Source organism: Stegostoma tigrinum, chromosome 1 (genome assembly GCF_030684315.1).
Source record: "Stegostoma tigrinum isolate sSteTig4 chromosome 1, sSteTig4.hap1, whole genome shotgun sequence".
NCBI classification, from domain to species: Eukaryota; Metazoa; Chordata; class Chondrichthyes; order Orectolobiformes; family Stegostomatidae; genus Stegostoma; species Stegostoma tigrinum.
Genome location: NC_081354.1, coordinates 180,375,621 through 180,399,644, shown reverse-complemented (window position 1 = coordinate 180,399,644; position 24,024 = coordinate 180,375,621). Strand labels below are relative to the sequence as shown.

The 24,024-nt window shown below is 44.4% G+C and overlaps 1 protein-coding gene across 3 annotated transcripts in view; it reads right to left on the bottom strand.

The window, feature by feature from the left end:
• Window positions 1-24,024, bottom strand: part of LOC125454992 (dedicator of cytokinesis protein 2-like) — a 1,138,509-nt gene that overhangs the window by 688,304 nt on the left and 426,181 nt on the right. The gene's annotated exons all lie outside the window — the stretch shown is intronic.

Sequence of the window (24,024 nt, the reverse complement as noted above, 5' to 3'; positions counted from 1 at the left end):
GCTAAGTAAGTTGAGAAGGCACATTGAATGCGCCTATTGCTGTGTGGTCAAATTTTCCTTTGGGCTGGGTAATTAATGTTGCCCTAGTCAGCACTGCCTACGACCCATAAATAAATATTAAATAGAAACCATTTGCATTAACATTTATGTCACATGACAAATCCGTTCACATCAATCTCCTCAGTCTCCTGTTTGAAGCCACGTTAACTGATACAAAAACCATCATGCTAAAATAGCTCACTTGGGAATTACCAGCTAGAGGGATAACTCTTTGTCTGCAGTTGTTGCAATCTCAGTTTCCCACAAGGTGTTGAAGTTACGGAATAATCACAACGCTGAAAGACCCTAATGCTCAGCAGATTTGGCAGCATCCATGGGGAGAAATCAGAGTTAACGTTTCATAATGAGTCACCGGGCCGAAAACATTAACTCTGATCTCTCTCCACAGGTGCTGCCGGAGCTGCTCAGCTTTTCCAGAAATTTCTGTTTTTGTTTCTGATTTACAGCATCCACAGTTCTTACAGTTTCTTTTAGTTAAGATGATGGTTGAAAGCTTTTTGTTCTTGTTATACTACCATGGTGAAAAGACATTTAAACTTCAAAGGGGAAGAAGTGGTCCAGGTATAAGTGAGGATACACATTTGGAGAAAAGCCGTGTTTACCACCCAGTTAAGCGTGAACATATCTACCTGTCATTTTACGGAATGGGGATGTGGGTCATTGGCAGACTGAATACCACAGTCTCTCCATGAACTAGAGCAAAATCTTTTCCAAAAACCTTTGGGTTTTGACAAACGTTTGTTTCAACGGATAAAACTGAATGACTGAGCATGTGAACATCGTACATGTGGGACAGGATTGCTGATGGAAATGATTCCATGGAGAAATAGATGGTGGAAGATCTGGCAGGTGGATGAAGACTCTATGTTAAATATCCCCACCGGCATGCTTCGTGTCTGGAATGGAACAGTAGGAAAGAGGGAACAATCTCATCCTGGATGGAATCATGGCCCAGTCAGTCCCTCTCATAGCAATAAAGGAACATTCACCCCCTTTCGCCACATTCTGCTATTGCTACGACTTCATTCGTGGGATATGGGTATGCCTGGGTGGGCCAGCATTTATCGCTCACCCCATTCCCTGGAAAAAGTGGTAATGAGCCACTTCCTTGAATGGCTGCAGTCCTTGGGGTGTCAGGAGATCTGCAAAGTTTTAGGAAGAGAGTTCCAGGATTTTAACCCAGCGACCACACTAAGTACTGTCCTCAACTTTATTGACCCATTTTTGCTCCACAATACTGTGATTCCCTTACCAAACAGTGGCCAATTCAGACTTGTAAAATCCAATTAACTCCCTTCTTCCCCCAGTATTCCAGCATCAACAGGCTTTTGAAGGAGATTTCCATATTTCCACTGCTGTTTATGTGAAAAAGTGCCTCTAATCTTTCTTCCAAATGACCTAGCCCTAAATTTAAGGTAACAAGATGCAGAGCTGGATGAACACAGCAGGCCAAGCAGCATCAGAGGAACAGGAAAGCTTATGTTTTGGGCCTAGACCCTTCTTCAGAAAATGATTTTCTGAAGAGAGGTCGAGGCCTGAAACATCAGCTTTCCTGCTCCTCTGATGCTGCTTGGCCTGCTGTGTTCATCCAGCTCTATACCTTGTTATCTCATCTCCAGCATCTGCAATTCCTACTATCTCCTAGCTCTAAATTTATCTGCCTTAGGTGAAACCAGGCAAGGGAGGTGTAAGCTTGTGAACGTTCCTTTTTGATTCCCCAACAGGAGAAAGATTTCTGTTGCTCTATCAACCGTGTTGAATCCTGGTAACAATTTAAAAACCTCCATCAGATCACCCCTCAGTCTTCCATACACTATAAAACAGTTGGAAGAAGAGATGTTAGATGGGACACTGGACAAAGCTAATCAGAAGTTGCTTCTTAGTCACAAAGCAGACAAGAGCTCCAATCACTTGCCTTAGCCTGAAATTGGGAACATCTTCCTGCATCTTTGTGTCAATTAATGATGTACTAAAAGATTCTATGTATTGAACAGCCCGCTCAGTCTCAATTTTGTTCCTCTCTTAGCCACTTTGCCGAGCCACTGTGTGCCAGAGAAATCTCCCTGTTATTATCTGGTTGTTCAAAAGAACATGGGTAAAGGTTAATGGATAGGAAGAAATGACGGAAAGACAGGACAGTTTATGAAATTGGAGGTAGAGCCAAAGAGAACAAATGGCTTGAAAACACAATAATTTATCTTGAAACAAGTTACTATTTGTGTTAAAAGGCATTTTGGCAGTACAGAGTGCTGTTCACTTCAGCATTGCTACGGTTTCATTTAACCCTGTTCTCATAAATCCAATGCAGCAAGTCTTTTCTCTCGCAATCTGTGACTGATTATTGAAGCACCTTGGCCAGGCAAGTGAGGACACACAGCTAAGTTTGGTGCGTCATTAGCCTGGGACTGCAACTTTGGACACTGTCAGCATCACTAGGCCAACAGGTTGTGCTCACAAAGCCTTCATCTGAAGGCAATACTGTGGTTTTCTGACCTGCAGCCAGAACTGATCTAATGGAGATTATGAGAATTAATTATAGTACTGCAGAAATACACCCAAAATAACAGGAATGAATACAATGGGACCATAAGATAGTAAGAAAGAGAGAGAGGTTGCTGCTGACAACATTTGAAAAACACTGACAATGGCTCTTTGTTTGACATAACCAAAGTTCCAGGGTGTGTGAGACAAAAGAGAAATGAAAATTACGAAGCAGACACACACAAGATAAAAGAAAAGGAAACAGAACGAGGAAATACCACAATGTGGATGCAATTGTTTGAATGTTTTAAGGGTTTTGTTTCTTGCCTCAGGATCAACCACAGACTCCTGGCTCTCATCCAATCATGTGTATCTGTGGTCCCAAATAGAGGGGGTAAATTGGATGGAATGAAATGGAGGATAAGTGCCCGGAAAGAACTAGTGGGCTGAATGGCCTGTTTCTGTGTTACACTTTCTTAACATCTCTGCTGCTGTCGAGATCCCTCATGGATCCTCATCTGCCACAACAACCAAGACCTTCTTCATCAGATCAGGATTCAATTGTGTTCCTGAGTTCAGTGGAGTTCAGAAAACACTCCTCTTCCTGGTTCCACAGCTACTATTTATGAATCTTTCGACATTACAATAACTGTATTATGCAGGGAGCATCGAACAATTCTAATGGTGCACATCATTAACCAGTTTCAGAAAATGGACCAAAAAGCTGTTTGGCTCTCATTTTAATACGCAGTAGATAGCATGCTGGTGTTTAAGGAGTTAGATGGAGTGTCTGCAAAATGGGAATGATGAGCGAGATTACCCATTGCTAAATTACCTTGGGCTTGTTTTAAGGTCTTGAGGGATATAAATAAGGCAAAGGTGTCTTTTTGCCCCTCAGGTAGGAGTTTTCAGAACTGGGGGCATAATTTTAAGGTAAACAAGAGAAAGATTTAAAAGGGTCCTGGGGGGCAACTTTTCACACAGAGAGTAATTCATGTGTGGAATGAACTGTCAGAGGAAGTGGTAGATGCACATTTAGTTACAATATTTGAAAGACATTTGGACAGGTACATGAATGGGACAGAAAGGGGTATGGGCCAAATGCAGGAAAGTGGGACTAGTTTGGATTGGGAAACCCGATCAGCATAGACAAGTTGGACCAGAAGGTCTGTTTGCGTGCTGTATGACTCTACGAAACAATGTCCTCTGACTAGATATTCAAAAGGCTGAAGCCATTCAATCTCCAACATGTGCCTCATTCTCCCACCTCTGAATTCAGGATCATCCGTGTCCAAAGTTGAATGGTGTTGTACCTGGCACTTAGTGGAGCTTCTGACAGATCAGCATCGGACCTGCCATCACCATGACCACCCACGGGCACTTCTGGAATGATGGCTGTGACCACCAAAGCCTCAGCTCATCTGCTGCTGTAATATTCTTCTCTGTCCCAGTTAATACTACACTTGAGTTACAACGCTCCCTTGGTATCACCTTCTGTAAATCTCTACCCACGCTGCAGCAAGTATCACTCAAATGACTCCCTCCCCATACTCACTAACAAAGACCAAGGACAGACCCATTCAGCCCCTTGTCCGACACTGGAACCCAAGTCCACTCAGAGAATTCCTACAGTGTGGAAGCAGGCCATTTGGCCCATCGAGTCCACACCAACCCTCGAATCAGTAATATTGCTGTGAGTCTGAAGTCATGTCAACCAGACCAGGTAAGGATGGCCTTTTCCTTCTCTAAAGGGCATGAGTGAACCAGAAGGGTTTTCCCAACAATCAACAATGAATCATCATTAGATTCTTAATTCCATATATTTAAAACAAAAATCAAATTCCATTATCTGTCATGACAGGATTCAAACTCGAGTCCCAGTACCTAGGTCTCTGGATTAATAGTTCAGTGATAATACCACTCGGCTGGTGCATTTCACTAGATGCTGTGAATTTCACATTGTCATGAGCATGTTCAAGGCTCTCCGTACTCTTGCTCTCCCCTATCCCTGTAACCTAGTCGAGCTTTGCCCTCCTCCACTCTTGGGCATCCCCAGTGGATCCACTGCCCCCACTGTATGGGCAGGTTTTTATTGATGAAAATTTCGCAGTACCACGATCAAGATTCAATATTTTTAAAATTAGCTTATTTAGTCAGCAAATTGTTGAAATGGCAGGATTTGAACCCCAGAGCACCTTGGTTTACAAGTCTGATGACAACACCACAATGTCATCACATCCCCAAAGCTCATGTGCTTGAGAGTAATGTGAGCAAGACTGGCAGAAAGAAAGTCCCTGCAGGAGTCTTGTGATGCACCCATTAAAGCAAGGAATGCACTTGGCAAATACCATCCCACAAATTGGACAGTAAAAGAGTCCTGAAGGAGAAATAATGAGCAGTGAGAGAAAAGATAAATAAATACGCTTATGCTAAAATCGTTTTTGCAGGGTTAGCAAATTCTGACAGCACATATGAATCGTAAATTATTATCAGACCTTTCTGTTTAATGTAATTCGAGAATTCTCCTCACTCTGTGACTGCAACACTTATTAAGAGCCTGCAGGTGTTCCATCATAATGTTAAAAAGCTTCCACATGATACAAATTGTCAGAGACCGCATTCACTCATCGACGCCAACCTGGTGTTTATGATTCCTTCCAGGGAATTCATCGACAGCTTTATGAGTTTAAAATGGCTGAAACACAGAATATCTTTATCCCTGAATTTCTTTCACCGTCATCCCCGAGGTGTCCTATTGGTGGAAGGGGCAGGGAGAAACACATGACATAAATTGCTCTACCTTTTTAGAGGAAGTACCCCAAGTGGTGTCAGCCCAGGCTCTCATTCAGAGGGGGAAAGTTTGACAAATAACTACTCAAGATGGAATTACGAGTCGTGCGTAAAAATGTGGGCTAGCTCAGAAGAGTCAACATGCACTTTTTAAGGATAAATCATGCCAAACTAACAGACAAAGGCAAAGAAAATTACAGTACAGAAAAAGGCCCTTCGGCCCTCTAAGCCTGTACCGACATGCTGTCCATCACAACTAAAACCCCATACACTTCCAGGGACTGTATCCCCCATTCCCATCCTATTCATGGATTTGTCAAGATGCCCTTTAAAAGTCACTATCATATCTGCTTCCACTACCTCCCCGGCAGCAAGTTCTAGGCACCCACCAGACACTGTGTAAAAAACTTGCCTCGTACATCACCTTTAATCACCTTAAACCTGTGGTCTCTGGTAATTAACTCTTCCACCCTGGGAAAAAGCTTCTGACTGTCCAATCTGTCCATGCCCTTCATAATCTTGTAGGCCTCTATCAGTCCCCCCTCCTCCATCATTACAGTGAGAACAACCCAAGTTTCTCCAACCTCTCCTCTTAGCTAATGCCCTCCATACCAGGCAACATCCTGGTAAATCTTTTCTGTACCTTTTCCAAAGACACCACATCATTCTGGTGGTGTGGCCACCAAAATTGAATACAATATTCCAAATGAAGCCTAACTATGGTTCTATAATGCTGCAAAATTACCTGCCAATTTTTGAACACAATGCCCCAGCCGATGAAGGCAAGCATGCCATATCGAGAACGCCCTTGACCGCGTCTCCCGCATTTCCTGCAACACATCCCTCACACCCCGCCCCCGCCACAACCGCCCCAAGAGGATCCCCCTCATTCTCACACACCACCCCACCAACCTCCGGATACAACGCATCATCCTCCGACACTTCCACCATCTACAATCCGACCCCACCACCCAAGACATTTTTCCATCCCCACCCCTGTCTGCTTTCCGGAGAGACCACTCTCTCCGTGACTCCCTTGTTCGCTCCACACTGCCCTCCAACCCCACCACACCCGGCACCTTCCCCTGCAACCGCAGGAAATGCTACACTTGCCCCCACACCTCCTCCCTCACCCCTATCCCAGGCCCCAAGATGACATTCCACATTAAGCAGAGGTTCACCTGCACATCTGCCAATGTGGTATACTGCATCCACTGTACCCGGTGCGGCTTCCTCTACATGGGGGAAACCAAGCGGAGACTTGGAGACCGCTTTGCAGAACACCTCCGCTCAGTTCGCAACAAACAACTGCACCTCCCAGTCGCAAACCATTTCCACTCCCCCTCCCATTCTCTAGATGACATGTCCATCATGGGCCTCCTGCAGTGCCACAATGATGCCACCCGAAGGTTGCAGGAACAGCAACTCATATTCCGCCTGGGAACCCTGCAGCCATATGGTATCAATGTGGACTTCACCAGTTTCAAAATCTCCCCTTCCCCTACTGCATCCCTAAACCAGCCCAGTTCTTCTCCTCCCCCCACCGCACCACACAACCAGCCCAGCTCTTCCCCCTACCCACTGCATCCCAAAACCAGTCCAACCTGTCTCTGCCTCCCTAACCGGTTCTTCCTCTCACCCATCCCTTCCTCCCACCCCAAGCCGCACCCCCATCTACCTACTAACCTCATCCCACCTCCTTGACCTGTCTGTCTTCCCTGGACTGACCTATCTCCTCCCTACCTCCCCACCTATACTCTCTCCACCTATCTTCTTTAGTCTCCATCTTCGGTCCGCCTCCCCCTCTCTCCCTATTTATTCCAGTTCCCTCCCCCCATCCCCCTCTCTGATGAAGGGTCTAGGCCCGAAATGTCAGCTTTTGTGCTCCTGAGATGCTGCTTGGCCTGCTGTGTTCATCCAGCCTCACATTTTATTATCATGCCATATGCCTTGTTGACTACCTTGTCCACCTGTATTGCCACCTTCAGTGACCTGTGTACCTGTACACCCAGATCCCTCTGCCTGTCAGTGCTCTTAAAAGTTCTGCCATTTACTGTATATTTTCCATCTGGATTAGATCTTCCAAAATGTATTACCTCACATTTTTCTGGATTAGATTCCATCTGCCATCTTCCTGCCCAAGTCACCAAGCGTTCCATATCCTGCTGTGTCCTTTGACGGTCCTCACTGCGATCCGCAATTCCACCAACCTTTGTGTCATCGGCAAACTTACTAATCAGACCAGTTACATTCTCCTCAAAATCATTTATGTATGCTACAAACAGCAGAGGTCCCAACACAGATTCCTGAGGAATGCCACTAGTTACAGCCCTCCATTCAGAAATGCTCCCTTCCACTGCTGCTCTCTGTCTTCTATGACTGAGCCCATTTTTCATCCATCTTGCAAGCTCACCTCTGACCCCGTGTGACTTTATCTTCTGCGTTAGCCTGCCACGAGGGGGACCTTGTCAAAGGCCCTACTGAAGTCCACGCATACAACATACACTGCCCTACTGTCACCGATCATCTTCGTCACTTCCTGAAAAAACTCAACCAAGTTAGTGAGACACAGCCTCCCCTTCACAAAACTAAGTTGCCTCTCACTAATACACCCAATGATTTCCAGGTGGGAGTAAACCCTGATTCAAAGAATCCTTTCCAATAATTTCCCCATCACTGACATCAGACTCATGGTCTGTAATTAGCTGGATTATCCCTGCCACCTTTCTTAAACAGAGGAACAACATTGGCTATTCTCCAATCCTCTGGGACCTCCCCAGTAGCCAGTGAGGATACAAAGATTTCCCTCAAGGCCCCAGCAATTTCCTCCCTTGCCTCTCTCAGTATTCTGGAGGTATATCCCATCAGGCCCTAGGCACTTGTCTGCCTTAATGTTTTTCAAGACCCCCAATACCTCCTCCCTTTTGATCTCAAAATGACCCAAACTTTCTACACAGCCTTTCCCAGACTCATCATCCACCAAGTCCTTCTCTATGGTGAATACTGACACAAAGTACTCAGTTAATAGCTCACCCAGTTCCTCTGGCCCCATACATAAGTTTCCTTCTCTGTCCTCGGGCCAACCCTTTGCCTGGCCACGCTCTTACTCTTCAGATATGTCTAAATAACCTTGGGATTTTCCTTAATCCTGTTTGAATTTTTTTTGAAAAAGAAACAGAAAATATTGATGAGGCCAATACTGATATAAACAGAAAATGCTACAGAAACTCAGCATATCTATGCAGTGATGCAGGTTTGGAAAACCTGGTTGGCATGGATGAGTTGGGCCAAACGGCCTGATTCTGTGCTGTATGACCATATGGTGCTACCAGACCTGCTGAGTTTCTTCAGCATTTATTTCAGGTTCCCAACATTTACAGTATTTTGCTTTTATTACATTGGTGTGTTAGACTGGACCTCCATGCCCAAAACTCTCCACACAATGTGACACATCAGCCTTGTGGGAAGAGTTTTGGGCATGGAATGAAAGGATGGCCCCCATCACTAATCCTTGGTATCTCCTGTCCCACTGGTAGGACGAACCCTGCAGAAATGGCATACAGAGATAGTAGGAGCTGCAGATTCTGGAGAATCTGAGACAACAAGGTGGAGAGCTGGATCATAAGCAGCATCAGAGAAGCAGGAAAGCTGATGTTTCGGGTATGGACCTTTCTGAAGAAGGGTCTAGACCCAAAACATCAGCTTTCCTGCACTCTGATGCTGCTTGGCCTGCTGTGTTCACCCAGCTGTACACCTTGAAATGGCATTGTGGGAGTTGGTCTGGGAGTCCTCAACATTGACTCCAGGCTCGAAGAAGTCTCGTCCCTCTCAGCTGATGGATCAGACCACCACACAGACAAGAGGTGAGGGACTAGAATGTACGCTGGGTGGAAGATTTCAATGTCCATTATCAACAATAACTAAGCAGCACCATTCCTGACTGGGATGGTTAAGTCCCAAAGGACCTAGCTGCTGGATTGGGAATAGGGAAGGTAGTAAAGGAACCAAAAGGGATAAAATAAATACTAAGAATGTTGGAGAAGCTCAGGAGATCTGGCTGCATCTTCTTCAATGTTCTGGCAGACAGATGGCGCCAGAACTGCTGAGTTTCTTCAGCATTTTCTCCACCTGCTTCTGATTTTCAGCAATATTTTGCCTTTGTAAGAGGGAGAAGCATACTTCAACAAATCCTCACCAATCTGCCTGCCACAGATGCGCCTGTCCATGACACCACACAGTCATTGGAAGGTGGTTAAGGTTGTTGAAAGTCTGTCAGTTCGAGGCCATCTCTGTGGGAGTTCCTCAGGATACTGTTCCATACCCTAGCATTTGCAGCTGCTTCATCACTGGCCTTTCCTCTATCATAAGGTCAGAGTGAGGATATTTGGTGATAATTGCACAATGTTCATTCGCAACTCCTCAGGTACTGAAGCAGCCCAGTCCAATCCCAGGTACATCAAGATGTGGACAATATCCGGGTTTGAGCTGACACTGGGCCAGTAACAATCATACCACACAAATACAAGACAAACAAAATCTCCAACAAGAGAGAATGTAATCATCGCCCTTTCACATTCATCATCACTAAATGCCACATTATCATTCTGAGTGTTCCCATTGATCAGAAACTCAACTGGACTCACCACATAAATGAAGAGGCTATAAGAGCAGATCAGAGGCTAGGAATTCAGCAGTGAATACCACAACTCCTGACTCCCCAAAGCCTAGCCGCCATCTCCAAGGCGCAAGTCAGGAAAGTGACAGAATTCTCCCCACTTGCCTGCATGAGCATAATTCAAACAAGACTCAAGAAGCTCGAAACCATCCAAAACAAAACAGCCCGCTTAATTGGCAGCACATCCACAACTATTCACTCCCTCTATCACCAATGCTGAGTAGCAGCAGTGCGTACCATTTACAAGATGCACTGCAGGAATTCACCAAAATTCCTTTGGGAGCATCTTTTGAACTCACAGCTACAACCAGCTAGAAGGACAAGGGCAGTAGATACATGAGAACACCAACACCTGCTAGTTCCCCTCCAAGCTGCTCGCCATCCTGACATGGATATATATTGCTGATGTCCAGTGTCACATAACCATGGAATCCCTTCCCTGACAGAACTGTGGACGTTCCTATACTAAATGGGTCATGGTTTAAGAAGGCAGTCCATCATCAGCTTCTCAAGAGCCACTAGGAGGGACAGTAAATGCTGGACCAGGCAGTGATGCCTAGATCCAATGAATTGATGAAAACAACAGAGTAGACAATGGGGTCTGGAATGCACTGCCTGTAAGGGAGGTGGAGGATGATTTAATTGAGGGATTCCTGAGGCTATTGGTTGCTTATTACAATGGAAACAATGTGCAAAGTTTGCATTAAGTAAAAAGCTCAGAGAACCGGTGCAGATATGTCGGGCTGAATGGCCTCCTGACCGTAACATTTCTGCTGTTCAACAAGAATATTGAAGGTTAAACCCCGCCCGCGCCCCCCACCCCGGGACCTGAGTTTATAAAGTAGGATAACACTTGGGGTCCAGTACCGACAGACAGGTTCACACTGTAATCTTTCATTTGACATTAAGGAAACATGCATAAACGATCCCCACGACATTATCTACAAGACGAGCAGGAACATTGCCTCCTCCACATACTCCTCATTTACATTTCATACAAATTACCTGACCATTTTCACACAGCATAGTGTGGGTCTAGCTGTGTACAAATTGACAGGCAAATTTCCCGCTGCAAAAATATGTGGTGGGTGTAAAAAGCTATGGGACATGGAAGTCGATCCAAAAATGCAAGTCTTTCTCTCCTACTATGACTTGTCAAAAGGCCTCTCATTATCAATAAGTCTCTATCTTTTTGGTTTCTCACCCTCTGTCCTCCTGCTGTCACTTTCCTGTTTTTCTATATTTCTCCCTTACTTTTTGTCTCCCTATCCCTGTGTCTTCCACTTATACCTCTCTTGTTTTGACCCTTTCTCTCTGTACTTGTGCTGCTTCGATTCTCATCCATCAACTTGGAGTTTCAAGCCTGCCAACACTGGGGGACCATTAAGTGTGAGATTTATGCTTAAGGAGCAAGATTGATCTCAAGCTCATTTCAACATGTAGAGCTGTGCTTACTTATCAGAATGAGTTACATTGGGATGAACCTGCATTTGCAAAGCACACTGACTGATGAGAAATGGATGCTATTTTTGCATCAGGTGCCTGAACCAAGTACCTCATTTCATTCATGGCCAGTTCTCTTCAAATCCATTTCTCATGTTATTTATGATCATTGGAGACAGGAAGGAGATTGTGTGGCAGACAGAAGCAATGTCGCTAAATGGTTCAATATTGGTAGTTAACAGTAGGCCTCGTAATGCAGTTTCCAGGGGCAACAGCATCTGAAGGTCTCTGTGCAGTTTACTGCAATCGTTGAAATACTAAAAACAGGTGAGGGTAGGCTTCGACTGTTTGTCATGTGAATTGACAAACAGAGATGAATTGTCTGCCCTCTAACTCCAGACAGAGTGCACACTGACAGCTGGCCTACAAGGCATCACAGCAGAGGGGGTCAAAATCAATCTCTTCTTCCCACTGGTATGTCGGACACTTCTACAGAGTAGCTCTGTGAAAGGAAAAGGCCTTTCCCCGTCTTGGCTATTCACACTGACCCACATTTTAGAAGCTCCAGTCACATTTACTGAGCTCAATCCTGTACTGCCGTGGAGTGAAATGATCTGGTGTTTGACTTGAAGTTGCTCTGAATAAGAACCAATCACTCTGCGAAGGAACGCCCATTTATGGCAGAATCAAACTGAGTATATAAATCATCCAAGAGTTTGCCTTCTTTATATTTTTAATCAGCCTCTTCAGAGATGACACTACTGAGGATCAATATCAATGGTTCCTTCTTCACTTAAAGAATGCATTCTACTGAATTTTTTTTCTGGTTGCCAATTGCATGCTCTTTACGTTCAACAGATAATCTGGGCCACCATTGTGAGCACTGAACAGCAAGGCTGTCCCAGCATGAGGCTGGCACCGTACTGTGGCTGCCAACATATTTAAAAATCAGCAATTATTGATCTTCCATGAAAGCAGATGGTAAACAGATGATTCACTGGTAGCATCAGCGAATGTGAAGCTGCTGTTAACCAGGCTTGATGTGAACAAATGAGTACCTCAAGGGCATTGGACTGAGATAAACCAAGCTTCCTTAAGCTTCAGGGCATATTTTGAAGATTGTAAGTTTAAGCTCCTCACCTTCGGAAGAACGTTAGTGCATTCATGAGAACTCAGGGAAGAGTACTGAACTGAAGAATGCATAATTATTAAACAAATCACTTCATTTCTTGCCTTCTTTTCCTGATGACTAAATTTATGGTCAATAGTTACTGACTCATTAATCAGTTTAGTTTATGAAGACCATTTATATTTTGGATAACACCATCAGATTCAGTTGTATGCTCCCTGTTCTAAGGGGATATTTAGTTTTATATATTTTTAATCAACTTGTTTAGATGTGTTATGATATATCTCTGGAGTAGGTGGGACTTGAACCCAGGCCTTGTAACTCTGAGGTAGGGACACTACCACAAGACCTATATAGCAATTTGCTGTGGATTCTGAATGAGGTGCAACATATCTTACCTCTCAACTGGAGAGACATCAAGACAATTGAGCTGCTTCTTTTCAGGAAGACCAACCCAATCTTAATCCAATCAGATAGAGGCCCACTGGCAGGACATGGCCTGGAAGCAAAACCCAAGGGTGGAGGTCCCACCTACAAGAGCTGCTGTCTAGGGCCTAGCTGCTGTTGTGCTCTGCAGTGCCATGGGGTGAATGCTGCAATACTGAAACCCGCCAGAATATTGAGACATTGTTTCAAATACAGCTACAACATTGGGCCGGAGTACAGGAAATGAGAGTCATTGTTACATTAAATGGATGCATCCATTCATGCAAACAGAAATCTCGCACTTGCATCTGATTACCGAGATATCGTGCCCCCAAAATGCCCAGAGATCACAATGGAGCAGGTTAGCCATCTCCTGCTGTTGCTTTCTGTCCTTGTCAACCCAGTTCATCCCAGGACCCTGAGGATATATAAGCAGTCACCAATGAGATTACATATTGTCCCTGTGTCTGCATGGGTTTCTTTCAGGTGCTCTGGTTTCCTCGCACAGTCCAAAGTTTTGCAGGTTCGGGTGGATTGGCCATATTAAATTTCCCATTGTGTCCCCCGAGGTGGATTAGGCATGGGAAATACAGGGGTAGGATGACAGGAGGGAGGGGGCTCTGGTTGGGTCTGGTTAGGATGGTCTTCAGAGAGTTGCTGTGGATTCACTGGGCCAAATAGTCTGCTTCAATACTGTAGGGAATTCTATGATTCTATGAACAAACACAAACCTTAATTAAAGCAATTTGTACTTAGTCAATGCCACTTCACCATAATGTGGGACATGAGAAAGGAAAGCATTCGCATCATACCATTTGCATACTTAAGATATCAAAAAGTGCTTCAGAACTAATGAAGCGTCTCTTCTAAAAAGCAGTCACCTTTGTAATGTAAAAAACTTAGAAACCTAACTCTGCTGGGATCATACGAAAATGTACGCAGTTGCAGCTAGTTTATGAATGCATGATTGAAAAGTGGAGGCTGATATGATGTGGGCGGTGGCAGGTTTGCTTATAGCTAAGAAAATACGAAATGAAGTCGATAGCACAATCATTGGTTTTGAGAAGGGGAATTTCGTTTTCGGAATTCTAAGCAAGCTAGCCTTGAATTCTGTGTAATGTCTCTGAGCTAATAGTTTATTCATTAATGAGACCTTCCCAAGGGCAGCAAGGGATGGGCAACAAAGGCTGGGCTTTCCAGGGCCACCCACGTCCCTGGAAATGAACTGTATGCAAAATGTGTCAGCTCTTTCATTGTTAAATGATGTGATGGGAATTAATTGAAAGCAGAGAGAGGCAAAGGTGAGGAGTAACCAAAGTCAAAACAGGCACTAAAAGCAAATGGCTTATCATCAGCCCATAACAACTTGCATTCAGACATCAATAAGCGAATTAAAAATACGCCAAAGGACTTCAGAGAAGCTTCGTCAATAAATGTTGACACTGAGCCACATATTAAGTCAGGTGAGTGAAATTTTGGTCAAGGAAGCCAGTCGTACAAAGCATTTTAGAGTCATAGTAGTACAGCAAGGAAATTGACCCTTCTGTCCAACTCACCTATGCCGAACAGATATCCTAAAATTAATCTAACCCCATTTGCCAGCATTTGGCCCATATCCCTCTGAGCCACTCCTGTTCATAGGCCCATCCAGAATTCTTTGAAATGTTGTAATTGTACCAGCCTCCACCACTTCCTCTGGCAGCTCATTCCATACAGACACCACCATCTGCGTGAAAAAGCTGCCTGTCAGGTCCCTTATAAATCTTTCCCCTCTCACCTTAAACCTGTGCCCTCTACTTTTGGATTCCCTTACCCCAGGGATAAGACCTTAATCATTTACCATATCCACGCCCCTCATGATTTTATAAACTTCAATAAGGTCACCCCTCAGCCTCTGACACTCCAGGGAAATAGCCCCTGCCTATTCAGCCTCTCTCAAAAGCTCAAACCCTCGAACTCTGGCAGCATCCCTGCAAATCTTTCTGAACCCTTGCAGGTTTAACAGCATCATTCCCGTACCGGGGACAATTGAACCAGGATTGAATGCAGTATGCCAAAAGTGGTCCAACTAATGTCTTGCACAACTGCAACACGACCTCCCAAATCCTATACTCACTGCACTGACCAATAAAGGCAAGCAAACCAAGTGCCCTCTAATGGAGAAGAGGGAGGTATGGGGAGGGAATTCCTTGATTTAGGGCCAATGCAGTAGAAGGCATGGTTACCATTGTACAGCGATCAAAATGGTAGAGAGGTTTTGAGGCTTAAATTGTTCGAGTGGAAAGGTTGTGACATTGTGAGAAGTTGGCAGTAGGGAGTGATGACAGTTGGAGGAATGTCAAAGCAAGGAAGAAAAATTTCCAATCGAGGCATGTGATTGGAGCAGTAACTCTCACCTCATGTTTTGAATTCAGCTTTTTTTGTCCATCTTTGGGCAAATGTTGTCATGAGATGGCATCAGATGGGAAGAATAGCAGAGGAGAAAGGAGCTCATGACAACAAGTTGCTTATGGGGTATCGACATAGAATATGTCACATGCCATTGAATCACGTTGTGTTGACTCAGCAGCTGAGTCTGTACACTGTGGCTTACATAGAACATAGAACATAGAACATTACAGCACAGTACAGGCCCTTCAGCCCTCAATGTTGTGCCGACCTGTCATACCAATCTCAAGCCCATCTAACCTACATTATTCCATGTACGTCCATATGCTTATCCAATGACGACTTAAATGTACCTAAAGTTGGCAAATCTACTACCATTGCAGGCAGAGCGTTCCATTCCCTTACTACTCTCTGAGCTACTTCTTAACCATGGAGATTCCAATAAACGCACCAGAAAGCAGTCAAATTCTGTAACCCCATTCATCCATGCGGTCCTCTTTCTCTGCAATGTTGTAGTTGAAAATTGGCTCAGGCTTGGCTAAAGTGTGCCAGTGACCGGACCTCTAGTCCTTCTCCGTGACCTTGCAAATCAAGTATCCTCAATTATTTATCCAATTTTCTTTTGAAGGTTATTTTTGGATCTACCTCCACCAACCCTTCAGACAAGTGCACTCCTGGTCGTAACAACTTACTCCAGAAGTGTCCTGATCTCTTACGACACATTGCAAAAGTGACTCGGTTTATCCAGGAGTAGCTGGGAGGAAGAAAGTCTTACTCAACTGTGAGGTCATGAACTAAGAACAAAGAAAATTACAGCACAGGAACAGGCCCTTCAGCCCTCCAAGCCTGCGCCAATCCAGATGCTAAGCCTATCATCTATTTTCTAAGGGTCTGTATCCCTTTGCTCCCGGCCCATCCACGTACCTGTCCAGATACATCTTAAAAGACACTATCATGTCTGCATCTACCACCTCTGCTGGCAATGTGATCCAGGCACTCACCACCCTCTGCGTAAAGACCTTTCCACGCATATCTCCCTTAAACTTTCCTCCTCTCACTTTGAACTCATGACCCCTAGTAATTGAGTCCCCTACTCTGAGAAAAAGCTTCTTGCTATTCACCCTGTCTATACCCCTCATGATTTTCTAGACCTCAATCAGGTCCTGCTCAATCTCCTCTTTCTAAAGAAAATAATCCTAATCTACTCAACCTTTCTTCATAGCTAGCACCCTCCATACCAGGTAACATCCTGGTGAACCTCCTCTGCACCCTCCCCAAAGCATCCACATTCTTTTGGTAATGTGGCGACCAGAACTGTACGCAGTACTCCAAATGTGGCCGAACCAAAGTCCTATACAACTGCAACATGAGAAAGTAAGAGATAGTACAGGTGTTGTTGCAATGGGACAATGCAATTTAAAATGGAGAAAATAAGCTCAGATGGGACTGACAGGTACAGGTGACGGTATTTAGTTGGGAATGGTACAAGGAAGACCAGGGGTGGAGGAATGTTCAATCATTTGCCTTGATAGGCTTGAAGTCGCACGCATACATCACAGCTAGGGGAGGCAATGGCCTCATGGTTTTATCACTGGGCTGGTAATCCTGAGGCACAGGTAACATTCTGGTACTTGGGCTCAAGCTCTGCCACGGCAGATGGTGGAATCTGAAATCTAATAACCATGACTCGATTGTGGGGAGAAACCCATTTGGCTCAACACAGAAGGAAACTGCTTCCCTTACCTGGTCTGGCCTGCATGTGACTCCAGAACCACAGCAATAGCACTCTCTACTGCCCATCTGGGTGGGCAATAAATGTTGGCCTGACCAGCGATGCCCTCACCACGTGAATAAATAAAAAAATACAGAAAGGATAGCAACACGGTAACAAAAAGATAGAAAATTGGCCAAGTAGAATTTGATATGAAATGCATTTTAAAAAAAATTTGAACCTTCATTGTTCCCTATAATGCATGAGCTACCAACAAACTTTCAGGAATGTATGAATGTGTGATTGCTGAAGAGATGCTATAATTAGTAAACTGCAGAGAAAGACAATGCAGAAGTTTTTCACTTTGAAACAAAAATACCACAGCTCTCAAAAGGTTTCAACACGAAGCTGGGTACTGCTAACCTTATTACGTACGAGTTGAAGCTAACAGCTTGCTGTTAATGATAAATGGGACATTATCAGTTCCAGATGGGTCTATCCCAGGTGCAGCACACTGGATGTGATCTTTTTTCACTAGGATGTACTGATGCTAGTACCTGTAATGATTAGACTAATCTCCGGGCACAGAATCTCTCCCAATGAGAGTGTAGATCAGAAAATGCTCCTACAGTACCGCGACATCTCCGCTAAGAGGAACACTGTCTATCATTGGCGGTGGCCGGGGGCGGGGGGGGGGGGGGGGGGGGGGTGGGGTGGGGAGCGGTGGTGGAGTGCGGTGGTGTGTGGAAGCTGAATCATATTTGCTGTGTTTTTACTGACCCACCGTGCATCTCTGCTTAATCACAGATGCTGGTCACTGCAGATTACATCTACAGCTCAGAAATAGACCACTCAGCCCAACTGGTCAATGCTGCTCCAAATAAACCTTTCATCGCCCTTCACTTAGCCTTACCAGTTTAACCTCTACTCCCTTCTCCCCGATATGTTCATCCAACTTCTTTTCAAATGCATCAACACAACACATCTTGATTACACATGTTAAGAAGTTCCATATTCTCGCCTCTCCTGCCGTAGGTGAAAACAAATTCTCTAGTCTATCCTATTAAACTGGGTTATGATTTGCTATACCTCTGATAGCTCACCTGTTATTTTCTGGAGAAAATAATCCAAGTTCTTTCAGGCTTTTGCTTCATATATCCTCTCGAATCGGGAAACTTCCTGGCAATGATTTTCATCACAGCTTCTCAAGTGCCTCTGTTTTGTGTTTTATGTCTGAAGCCAAATCATAGGATTATCTTCTGCCAATATTTCATCCTGAGCAGGTATTCCAGGTTGGTTGACTTTGTCATTGGTGATTTGACAGCCATTACTTCCCACCCTCGCTGCCAAGGAGGGAGACAGATCCCAGGTCCACAGTAGCAAGAGTGGAAACCAACCCTTCACAGTGGCATTGTTCTGAAGCTCCAGTTAGCCATCGAGTCAAGTGAGCTGACCACCCCCCTGAAGCTTAACACCAAAAAAAAACAGGAACAGGAGTAGGCTTTTCAGCCTCTTGAGACTGTTGTGCCATTCAATAGGATCGTGGCTCATATTGCATTCCTCATGTTCACTGTCTAGCCCCTGCCCCATGACCATGGATTCCCTCATGATCAAAAATCTATGTATCTCAGCCTCAAGTATACACAAATATTTTGCTCCCACAGGCCTCTCTGACGTGCTATTCACCCTATTTTACAAAATGGTAACTAAGTGCACTACAGGTTTTTATTTTACAGGTTTAACAAGGCTTCCCTGCTTTCCAATCCTACCCCATGTGAAATCAACCCCTGGTGTATTGTATCAGAGATAATGGGAACTGCACATGCTGGAGAATCTGAGATGACAAAGTGTGGAGCTGGATGAACACAGCAGGCCAAACAACATTTTAGGAGCACAAAAGCTGATGTTTCGGGCCTAGACCCTTCATCAGAATCTAGGCCCGAAACATTTGGCAAAAGCATTGACAAAGAGAGTTGTTGGCCAATCAGACTTTACCATGAAGGACTCTCCCTTTCAGCCTGTCCCCTGCCTGAGGCATGGTGACCCTCAGGTTAAATTACCACCCATTGTCTCTCGTTCATGAGAGAGCACATTGATGATAGTGTAATGTAGGGCATGCAGGGTAGGTTAATCTTAGTAGGATGATAGGTCGGCACAACATCATGTTCTATGTTCTATGACTGTAGCTACTTTACCTTTTACCTGTATGTGTGTGCATGTACACGTGCACACATGCGAATGCATTTGTATGCGTGTATGTTTGTGTCTGCATGTGTGTACGTGAATGTGAATGTGTGCGCGTGTTTGCATCTGCACATGCGTGTGCAAATGCATGTGTGTGTTTGCATTCGTTTGTGTGTGCGTGCATGTAGATGTGGCTATGAGAGGAATGTTTGTGGAATCACACTCCAGACAGGTCAGAACTTGGAGGAGGGGAGAAGGTAATCTGGAGACAAATAGAATCCTGGAGCACTCAGTCCTCAAAGTCAGATCAACTTATTTGTTGTTTGTAAGGACAAAGGTGCAATAATTTTGGGACCCAGCCATCATTAATATAGACAGCAATGAAGAGAACCATTTCAGAAACAAAGAGTTTGCACTGTCTACTTGTCTTTGAGTCTGAAGTGAAAAGACCACAATGAAATGACTCACTTTTTATTATAATAAAATTACTCATCTCCCCGAGGAATTCCTTCACACGTTCCTAAAACATCTATTTCTTGCTTTTGCTGAATACTTTGAGGAAGCCTCTTTATACTTCTTTAATGGGATGTCAGGGAGAGTGTCTGCTGCCAGCACAGAAACATCTAGTTTTATGGCTGAATATCAACTCTTTTGTTCAATCTCTGTTTCACGAGTATCTTGTTCTTGTTCTGCCAGTTCTCTTTAACATTTATTTGCTAAGGGAATCTGTGCAAGAGATTATCGCTTTACCTTAACCAAGGCAGGTATTGTACAGACGAGGTGCGGATCACAAATTTCTCCATGATTCAACCTCTCTACCTTGCAGTGTAAAGGGTTAATGTGTAAAGAGTTATTGTACATCATTTGTGATGCAAGAGACTCTAAAGAGAGTTGGTTCTGCATTAAGTCTTGTGCTTAGCCTTAACCTTTAAATGGGCAAATCTTTAACAAAAGGTAAATTTACCAATAGCCTATTGATCCAGATCAAGGACATCACTTTCCCTCAACACTATTGCAATAATAACCATTGCTTGTGTGGCAGTGCATCCCCTACCATGAGTCAGTAATTCCCACCTCTATCCACTACTTAGCATAAAGCACGAACAAAAACAAAGTTGCTGGAAAAGTTCAGCGGTCTGGCAGCATCTGTGCAGGAAGAAACAGAGTTTACGTTTTGGGTCCGGTGACCCTGCCTCAGTTAACTCTGTTTACTCCTCCACCGATGCTGCCAGACCAGCTGAGCTTTTCCAGCAACTTCTGTTTTTGTTACTGATTTACAGCATCCACAGTTCTTTCGGTTTTTATTAGAATAAAACACATCTGCCTTGTCTTTATTGGAATGATAGAGAGCTATAGTACACATTACATCCATGCCAATCAAAAGTAGTCACCTAACCAGTGTAAAGATGTGCGGGTTGGGTGAACTGACCATGATAAATTCCACAGTGTCCAGGGATGTGTAGGTTATGTTGATTAGCCATGGGAAATGCAGGGTTACAGGGATTGTGTGGGAGAGTGTGTCTCAGAGGGATGCTCTTCAGAAGGTTGGTGTGGATTCAATAGGCCAAATGGCCAGCTTCTGCACTGTAGGGATTCTGCGAACTATTTTAATCCCACTTTCTAGCATTTGGCCCATAGTCTTGTATGCCTTGGCATTCTCCACCAAAGCAACATCCAATGTTCTTTTATAGCCAACTGTAATACCAAAGCAAAAACAGAAATGGCTGGAAAAGCTCAGCACGTCTGGCAGCATCTGTGGAGAGAAATCAGAGTTAATGTTTGGGGTCGAGTGACCATTCCTCAGAACTGATACCAAAGCATTCTTTTCTTCCTTCTATCTTCCTTCAACTTCATATTAACTCCAGCTACGTGGTATACATCCCAACTACTCCACGTGGTAATCTTTCTCTTGCCGAAGTGAGGCTAGGAATTTAGTGCACAGTTATTGGCAACTTTTCCACCAGAGACCACAGGCCAAAAGGGTCTGGTATTAAAATGGGCTGGACTGGATTGAAATCCCTCTGTCACACCTTACACATCTGAATTAAATAAAAAAACTGTTTTTATTTCTTTGTCTTGCCCCTGAAAGTAATGTGACAAGAGGACTATTGGATAATTATTAGGAAAACCTGCTGGGTTGAGCAAACAAATTTTTCTAGTAAGTTAGCAAATAAATGTGATTGTATTTATATAACGCCTTACTCTTCCTCATGATACCCCAGAGCACCTTACAGGGCTCGGAAGGGAGGATGGAAAGGAAACAGGAAGGTGAAAAGAAAGCAGAGATCAGAGCACAGCCTGGATGGGATTGCCCGGTAATCAAAATGACTTGACACGGTTAGAAGAAGTGTTGGGATGAAGGATAGAATACACTCTCTGCACAAACCAATGGTTTACAGCCACACAGTTTAGACAGTGTGTGTGTCCCTGAGGTACATGCATCTTGGGATGACCATGCCAAAGCATTTTAATCATCTACAAGAGCATGATAGGATTTTGCACATCTCGAGTAGTGCTGTAGACATGAACAAGGCTTGTTTAATGGAACTCAGGAGCACAAAAGCTGACGTTTCAGGCCTAGGCCCTTCATCAGAAACCCGAAATCTTGGATTCTCCAGCATCTGCTGTTCCCATTATCATTGTTTAATGGAACTGTTTGATTTGTATTCAAATGGCAAATGAAGACCTTCTCAACAAGGTCTCTTTATGCGAATTGAATTTAATTCTCATTAATAGAACTTCCAGCAAAAATATCTCTACATGTACACAATGTATTTTTCAACCAGTATTTATGCTATTCAATGTTACTTATAAGATACTGATTCAGGACCCATTTTATAACTGCTGCTTCTGAATGTGGATCATAGTCTGTAAGTCACCCAGTAACTTATAAATATGTCAAGAGAATGGGCAGCTGAGATGGTCTATTTCTTTAAATGTGAAAGACAAGACTGAGCCTCTAAGCGATTTTAAGTTCCTTGAAGCACATTCAGTTACACTACACATGCACCCTCTGGGCAAGGGTCCGTAACATGAGCACACAATCCAAAAATTTCCCTCTCAATTACATTCCTTGTCAGAATGCAATTCTCTCTGCTCAAAAAGGCACCTTCTGGTTGTTTCTTTTTATCCTTTTCATGTTCAGAATTTAGCAGAGCTGACTACATAATAATCCTACTGCAAAAACATTGTGCTGATGCATATAAATCAGTCCTTAAAACATGCTCGTGTGTTAATAGGAAGTCTGAATCCTGGGAAATCAGCTCGGAGCTCAGCCTCTCTCAATTATCCGAGGCTCTAATCTGAGGCTGTTTCCTCCCTAAGGAATCTTACCAACCCCTTCCCCCACACACACTAACACTAGCAACCACCCAGCTTCATTCGTACCCGCCCCTCATCAGCTCATGCCAGGCTGTGTTCTGCCCAAAGCTCTGTGCCTTGCTCCTCCTCGCTGAATCACAGAAGGAGACCATTTGGGCCATTGTGCTGTACCCGCTCATTAACTGAGCGTCACTATCCAGTGCCAATCTCCTGCTTTTCTCTCCACACCCTTGCACCTTATTTTATTCAAATAAACATCCAGTGCCCTCTTCAATGCCTCAGTTGAACCTGCTTTCTCCAAATTTCCAGGCAGTGCATTCCATGCCCTAACGACTCACTGACTGGTAAATATTTAACCTCACTTCGCCTTTCCTTCTTTTGGAGATCATGTTAAATTTCTGCCCTCTTTTCTTGTTACTTTTAACAGTTTCTCCCGATCCACTCCGGAGAACAGTCCCAACTGCTTCAATCTACCCTTCTGCGTTCGAGCCCCTGAATTTGTTCGCTTCTGTCTGCTGTTCTTTCATTGTTTGCTTTTTGCTTTTTCTCTCTCCTTTTGTTTAAAGCCTATTGTTTCAGTGAGGCTTTGGTAATGGCCTTTGGCCTTGCTTGAGTATGTTCCAGGATCTGGTGAGGGATCCAGTGATCCGAGGCTGCAAGTGAGCTCTGCTCGAGCATGTTCCGGGATCCAGTAAGAGATCAGGGGATCACGTGATCAGAAGCTGTGAGTGGGCCCTGCTCGAATGTATTCCAGGATCCGGTAAGAGATCAGGGGATCAGGTGATCAGAGGCTGTGAGTCGGCCCTGCCTGAGCGTGTCCCAGGATCCGGTGAGGGATCCAGTGATCAGAGGCTGCGAGCAGGCCGTGCCCAAGCATGTTCTGTGATCCTGTGAGGAATCAGGTGATCGGAGGGTACGAGCGGGCCCCGTCCAACCATGTTTCGGGATCCAGTTGCAGCTCTGGTTGGTATGGAGTCACAGGCAGCGGTGGCAGCAGGAGCAGATCAGAGGTGGTAGTGTCAGCAACAGCGAGCATTCATCTCCTCCCAAGGCTGTGGTTAGGTGGGGAGTGGGGGATGGAATCTGCATGGACATAAGACTTAAATAAGACTTTAATATCTGGGCGTTTCACATTCCTTTTAGCTTTATTTCTGGTGGGGTTTTTTTCCCCCAGGTTTTGTAATCAAGTGTGTAACCAAGATGGTACTGGTCCCAGTGGCGGCAAGATGGTGCCAAAGAATGAGCGACTTTCGTTCCAGCGGCAGCGCGGCCAAGAGGACTCGTGCCTAACTACCAGGCCCACGGCCCATGATGGAGCACTTAACAAAAAGGACTGTAAATTCAGGACCCTTCCTTTATTTCTTTGGTTTTCTGCCTTTACATTCTCTGTTTTGTTTTTTTTTGTGTTTGAAGATG